Below are 7,949 nucleotides of genomic sequence, written 5' to 3'. Positions count from 1 at the left end.
ATCATAGCTTATTGACCTAAAACCAAATGCAAGTGAATGAGAGAGATTTTCAAGGCTGGCTGGTGGCCCCAATCCAGCATACTCCAACAATCTGCTGGAGATACCAAGCAGTACTTACCCGAGTAGTGACTGCAGGTAAGAACAAATCCATTATTTTTTGGGGCCATTTTCAAAGACAATGAAAAACAATTTTAGCATACACTTTGTAACTAAAGGTTTTGTTAGTCTTCATGAAACATTTATACAAACTTTCATCATTTTTGTTTTGTGTGACATCTATGAGTTCGTCAAATGTTCTTATAAACATGTTATTTTATAAACATATTTTATAGGAGACAGATTACAGTATTGGACAATGCACATTTGTCTGGAATATTTACAAATTTCAGTCTCTGGTGAACTGCATGTTTATAGCTTTAGACAAGACTGACAATGTTGTAGTGATTTAGAGAGATTTCTGTGTTGGTTTTGATTACTGTGGCAGCAAAGCATATCTGCAAGTGACAGAGTCAAATGTATCTCAGCCAGAACAGAAGGGATGTTAAATCTGGGATGCCCCTGTTGGTTTGCCTTTCCTTCTTTCTGTTTATCTCAGCAAATTATAGTCCTGCAGAGACTAGTTTGGATCTAAAGCTTAACCTATATTCCCTTAATGTGTGTTCCTAAGGAGTAAAAACATATGAATTTGTACATGCTGATTCATTTTCAAAAGGAGACACTTCCCATGAAAAGCATTTCAACTGAAACATAATCCCAACACTCCCTAAAAGACAAAAATGAATACTATAAACCAGGCTGAGATTAAAAATAATTAAAAAGAAGAAATGTTGCAGGGATTTTCACAGCAATTTTTCTTTTCAAAGCCAGTGCAGGTAAACAAACACAAAGGTAACCTTCATAATGCATGAAACAGGAAGAAAGGAAATTCTTGAAAATAAAACTCAAGTGGGAGAAGACGGAGTGGAGAAGCATAGGATTTGTCTTGTCAAAGTCAAAATAATAAACCAGGATGGGAATAATGGCAAAATTCAAATTCTGAAAGTTAAAGCAAGTCTATAGGAAGAGAGTATTGTCATGGTGGAAAGTAATCAGCCTGAGGGCATCACAAAATCATCCTTGACTTAAATCAATTCTATAAATAATACTGACATGCTTCATATGGGTACTGACACGACTAGATAGGTGTACAGAGAAGCAAATTTGTCTAAGATAATAAAAGCATTATGGCAGATTTTCATCCTGGGACAATTTCAACTTTTGTGCTGCAGGGCATCAGAGCAATAACCCAGTGGTAGAGAATCCAGCCTAGGAACAAAACAGACACTATAATAAATGCAAAACTGGATATTCTGTATATCCATATATATGGGTTATGTCTTTGTTGTCACCATAATGTAGAAGCAAATGGCAAATATTTGTACTTTTGTTTGTTTGAATTTTTGTCCAAAATCTTCGTACATGGGGGAGATCATCTTACGTCACTGGGGAGCTGGGGACTTGCTTTCTGTTTCAGCTAGGGATGTGGCTTCTGTTTTTAAGAACTGCATTTTCCTTCACATCTGCTGTCTTTATGTTTGAGTTTCTTGTGGCTGGGAAGAGCTCTATCCCCACGTCACAGCTGGAGAGAGAGACAGTGTTCAAAGTTGCTTTCTTCCTTTTGAATGTGAACAGAAAATTATATTTCTCTGCCAAGTGGGAGGTGGAGAGCAGGCTGCAGAAGGGCTTGTGTTACTGCTGCTGCAGAGACCATTTTGTTGAGAGCCTCCAGATGCAGGGGAGCAGTGGTGACTATTGCAGAGACCCCTCAAGGGCCACACACTCACAGACATGTGGAAAGTGTGCTGCTGTTTCCAGGAGATCCATTAACGCTTGCTGCTTCTAAGTTTTCTTAGACTTTCTTAGCCTGGGAAGAAAGAAGCGACGGTGTTTTAACATTCGGTTTTATTTATTTTCCTGCTCTGATTTGATTGGTGATAAACTGATTTTCCCCAAAGAAACCACTTTCACCCATGGTGGTGATTGCTGAGTGATCTCTCCCTGTCCTTGTCTCAGCCCAAGAGTCTTTAATTGCGTTTGCTCTGTCCCCATGCAGCTGAGAGGAGATGGTGTCATAGGTTGACAAGGAAGTGAGTTCTCTTGGGAAGTTACAGCCAAACCAAGCAGTGGTCAGGTTTGAATATTGACACCTGATGTAAGCACTGAAGATACGGCCATGCCTCTGAGAGCACAGGGGGTTAAAAGCAGAGAATGGCCAGGGGAGCTCTTTGTTTTGTTCGGTCAGTGAAGAGTTCAGAGCTGCCGTGCCCAGCCACAGGCCGGGTGCGGGAGCGGAAGCCATGCGGCCTAGGCCGGGCCGGCCCCTGCAGGACAGAGGGCTGGAGAAACACTGAGATGTCCCGGGCAGCCCCTCCGAGAGAGAGAGAGAGAGACATAGACAGAGAGCCTGTGCCACCTGGAAATTTGATATCATGTGCTGGCAGTACGAGGAGGAAGAGAAGGACACGGAAGACGGGGCCCAACCGTAGGAGTCCTGGGCAGCCTGCTGTGAGATTTCGGCCATCCTGAGGGCAGCAGAGCCCGAGACTTTAACCCTTCCTTGGACAAAGAAAACTTTGCGAAACACTAATCCTCCTTGATCTGAAAGAGAAGAGAGACAGCCTGGGGCCTGAGATGTCAGAAGAAGATGAGAAAGAATCCTAGGTGGGTGGAGATGATGGAGTGGCCTTTGACTGGACTTTTTCTTGTACAGACATAGACTGAACCAATTTTCCTGTAACACAGAGACTGCGTTTAGGGGGATGCAATAGTTTGAGCCAGGAGAGTGACCGGCTGCAGTGATGCCAAGTGCAGGAGTGAGAGTGACCTGCTGCAGTGATGCCAAGTGCAGGAGTGAAGCGACAGAGAAAGTTGAGGAGGGTGTAGTGGTGCCCTCTGTCTTCAGGAAGAAGAAGATCTTTGTTCTTGAGACCCTCGGCCTCAGGGGAGCAGAAAATGGGGGGACTGTTGTCCCAAAATGAGAAATTGTTGTTCTTTGGTCCTTGGCAAAGCATCCTTAAAGGAACCCTCTGAGCAGTTCTGGTCCATGCATGGTGGTGAGAGCACTGTACATGGAAGGAGGATGTCACGATGGCAGATTTTCTCCGGGTGGTGCCGTGTGTGACACGGAAACACAGGAGGTCGCAACTGTGTTTCCTGTGGAAGACTATGGTACAAGAGAGACTCCTCTCTCCCTTGATGAACTGAGAATTGATTATCTGAGAGGGGTAACTTGATTGAGAATCTAAGGTTTTGCCTCACTGTGTTTTGGTAGAAATTAGGTGGGAGGAGGAGGAATGTTTTGGAAGGTTTTCATTTTGAATTTTGTGTGTTCCTTTTATTATAGTGTAGGTTAATAAAGTTTTTTTCTTTATTTCTAAGCTTGAACCTGCTCTGCTCTGTTTCTGGTCACATTTCACAGCAATGGTTTAACCATTTGAAAAAAATATATTTTCATGGGTACACTGGCACTGTGCCAGCATCAACCCATGACAGATGGAAAGGCTCAGCCTTGGCATCCAGCCTTGGCCAACTCACTTGACTTTTATTAGTGGGAGAATGACCTCCTTGATTTCCTGAGACGTTTCCCAACCAGAACTGTTCTGTGATTCTAAAACTGAAATCACTTTATGGAAAGGGAGTCTAAGTCTGTGAAAAATTAACTTATCTTTGTTTTTAAGTACTGGCCACAGACTTGAGTTCACTGGCTTTGAGTTCACTGGTTTTGAGTACACAGTTCAATGTAACTGCTTTAACCATCTTATTGCAAAACCAATGTCACAAAATGGACAACCTGGCATCTTTTCCAAACTTTTGGTTTGTCTCCAAACCAAAAGATGCATAACTGAAGATGCATAACTAAAACGCACAATTATAGCAACCTGTGTCTCTACAGACAGTAGGAATTTCTGTTTTCTGGAGTATTTCAGTTTCTTAAGGGCAACTAATGGTTCTGGCAATGTATCTGACCTGCCCTGGATGCTGACACAGACAGAATTGAAATATTTGACGTTAGCAGCCAGAGACATTATATTAATTCAAGTGAAATTCTCTTTGGCTTCCCAGTGATTCTCAGTAAATATTTTTATTGGCAAGTTACTTTATTTACTGTATGTGTATTTAATACTTCACCTTGTTTATAGAGGTATTTTTCAATGCTGTTTGATAGAGCTCAACTTTTTCTTAATATGTGTAATTCCTCTTAAATTCCCACTTCTATGATAATGAAAATTTTGTTATGGAGTAGGGTCCTCATTCTTCTTCATAACCTTGAGCAAATCTGTGGGAGAGATTCTTCCCTAGTGAAATGAGAATATAGTCCCTTCCTTCCTGAAAGTAAATCAGGTTTTCAGGTGAACACCCCATGAGAAATAGGCACAGTTTGTTACCAGAGTTCATGTAAGAGAAGATGCCCCATTTGTGCCCCTCTGCAGCACCAGGACAATCTGCTGATGCCACTTATTTTTCTAATCTGTAAATGTGCTTCTGTTGGCTGGGCCTTTCTCAAATAATAGTTATGAATACTGCAAATAGGACTGGAAACCCCTTGTTGAGCTCTTCCCTCACCATTGTGTTTTCTCTTTCGTTCATATTGCTTGAGTGAGTACAGTCTTGCATACCTTCTCCAGCTGACACAAAAGATAGTAGGATTTTTCACTCTTTTGTAGATACAAAGCATACTCATGGAATTTGAAATTATATTTATTTTTCCATTGTCCTTTTCTTCATTTAAAATGTACCTAGTAACTCCTTTTGTCCTTTTACTTTTGTTTAAGCAACATGAATATCCTGATGTTGCATGTTAATTTATTCTGACATGTTGTTATTGCTGTATGTATCCACTGAGAGCTCAGTTAGTAGATATATTTGTACCTAGTGTGATGCTATATTGGATGTCCAGTGAATTTATTCTCGTAGCTGCAAATAGTGTAGTTCTTTGTCAAGCCTCTGTCTACTTCAATAAAAAAAATAATGAGCATGAAGATTCCTTCATTGTCTGGGAACTTATTTCTGTTCATGGAACTGCTTTTTACAGTGAAATTAATGGAATATTAAAGGTTCCTCCAGCTTCATGGCACATCAGTTGAATGAGCTAGTACATACTTATTAAGGCCATCTTGATATTTTACAAGCCATTTCATGCCTTAGTTCAAAGAAGTTAGGATGCCTTTTTCTTACAGAAAGTGAGAAAAATATTACAATTTTACAGTGAGTTATTTTAGGGTCAGCTTGTAAAAAACTAAATGAACTGGCAGTTGTAGTTCCTAACAGATGGCAGATAAAGTGACTAATATTGGAAGATCTGCTTTAAGGATTCTGTTCATGTTTCTACTTTTTGCAGTCAGTTTGTGAAACAACCAACAGCTTCACTTAAAACAACAGTATTAATCAAAGTTGCAAAGTATTTTCTCTGAAATTTCTCCTTGTTTGTGTGTTAAATAATAAAAACAAAACATAAAACATTCTGTACCCTTTCTCCCTCTCCACCAGACTTTGTGATCTCTGCCACGTCCCAGGTTTGTTCTGCCTTGTTGAGCTCCCCAGCAGCTCTGCCTTTGGCCACAGCTCCTGTGATTGCTTACTGAAAGACTAATTGCTCTCAGTCATATTCTTATTGCTGACTTATTCACATTTTTAAATGGGTTTCTTTTTGCCATGACAAGTCTAACCTGGCAGATGTAGGGACACCTCATTTTCTGAGACCTCATTTTCTGCAGAAGTATTGCCCCCTTCTCTTTTCTCACCACATATCCAATATTACAAGTTACCCTATTAGGAGTAGTTATTAATTCCTTCCTGCTCATTTATGTTATCTGTAATTGTGGTGACTCTCAATCTCTTTACATTTTTCTTCTTCTCTGTAGAAACTCTTCCACTGGTTATGTCCATACTTATTGATTTTAAGGTCTTATCCTTAAGCTAGTTAGAAAATGTGTTTTATCATAAATAACAGAGAAAGAAAAATACAGCATTATAGATAAGACTGTCCTCCTAGACAGCTAATTACAAAGGTTGTCTAAAATCCACCTCTTGTTTTGCCTTTTTACCAATACCTCAAAGTCTTGCCCATGCCTTTCAGACCTTCTCTCTATGCATGTATTTTACCATTTCCTCATTAAAATTAAAAACTTAAAATTAAATTCTCTTTGTGCCTATATTATTTTTTATTCTTAGTTAAATTTATTTTTTTACCAATTAAGTTGACACAAGTAGGAAAAACTTGTGTGGTTTTGGATAGAGATGTTGCCTTAACATGGAAGTTCTTTTTGGTTCTTTTTTATGAGGCTGAAAGAATCTGTTTATTAACAAGAGTGAATTCTTGTAGCTAAAATAAATAGTCTGTTACTGTCTGGTCACCACCCAAGACATAATATTTTCAAAATACATGGCCAGGTTCTCAGTTTTGGCAGTTCTTGCCACTTGCCCATAATGGACTATTAGACTGGAAGCTAAGCCAAGTAAATTTCCTCTCAGCTTAACTTTTCTTCTGGCAAATGTTTAATGTGTATGGTGTTTGCATTATAGCAGTAAAGTCACAATATTCACTTAGGTTTAGTGATTTATAGCAGAAGCTTATTTGTTATTTACTCAAAACAAAATTCCTCACTGCAGAGAGACTATAAGTGGAAATTCACGTATCTTCACCATTTTTCAGCTCGATAAAAGTGACATCTGTGAGAACTCCACATGAAGAGTTTTTGAGATCTGAATGAGACTGAGAAATGTAAATGAAGGAGGATGAAAAACAGCTCAGATGAAATGCGGTGAAAGAAGAGAAAGAAAAGTGAGAAAGTAAAAAAAAGCAAACCCAAATGTGATTGAGACTGGCAAAGAAGAAGAAGGGAAGCCCATGAGAATTCATTCAAGATTAATTGCAGAAACTGTTAAAAACTGGAGTATGATTTTTGCAGCATGTGTTAATCTGTCAACAAAGTGGGGAGATGACATAGCCAGCAGGAGAGAGGTCCTGGGAAACTCAAGGTAAAGCTTGAGCTGACATTAAAAGAGGAATGACTTGCAGGCTCAATCTGCTCCCTGTTCCAGAATATCAGGAAGGACAGATTTTTATTATTTAATTTTGAAGTTGGGGAAGCTTAATGTTTCAGTATCCTGGGTACTATAGGGTGGAAGTTCAGTTAAAACAACTCTTGGAATGGATGAAAAAAAAAATCCAGATATGGTCCTTTGACTTAGGAGTCTAACTCATGAAAATGAGATTAAAAAGACACTAGCTAAATGTTCAGCTTTCCTTAATAGTCTTCAGAAGAAAAGGAGCATTTATTAGACATCTCATCAGCTCTACAGAATGTGACAAGCAGTCATTGCAAATTCCTGGGAGGAGCAGAGACTGATAGGAATATGCCCAGGGACTTGTTAGGAAAGGGTGGCAGTGCTGATGCTTTCCACAGACTTATATGGAGAAGGAAGGGTATGGGTCTAAAGTTTAATACAATAAATAGAAATTTAATGGCTATAACATAATATCCTCAGTGAGTGCAGTCAGGGTAATTTGAGGGCTTACACTGAGATTTCTTAGAAGAGAGTGTGGCTCTTAAGTAAAGATGGACACCTCCTGTTCTTTGAGAAATAAGCAATGAAACAGCTAGTGAAGATAAAGCAGACATAAATTATATTGGTTTGCTTTATTCTTCTAAACACTGATTTAAACACTTACCCACAAATGGGCTGTCAAGGCTGGAAAGTCTTCCAAATGGCCAGTGCCAGAGCAAGCACTGGAACAGGAACACAAAAGAACCAATGGCTGAAGTGGATAAATTCTGAAATACTGCCTGAAGTTTGTGAACTAGAAGGAAAATTCTCACAAATCCAAACAACTTTTGGAAATGCAGTTTTTTGACTAAATGAAGTTCATTCTGCTAAAAGTCTGAATAGAAGGAGCCAAGGTAGAAACC

This window comes from Anomalospiza imberbis, chromosome 14 (assembly GCF_031753505.1).
Source record: "Anomalospiza imberbis isolate Cuckoo-Finch-1a 21T00152 chromosome 14, ASM3175350v1, whole genome shotgun sequence".
NCBI classification, from domain to species: Eukaryota; Metazoa; Chordata; class Aves; order Passeriformes; family Viduidae; genus Anomalospiza; species Anomalospiza imberbis.
This window is presented reverse-complemented; position numbering follows the sequence as displayed.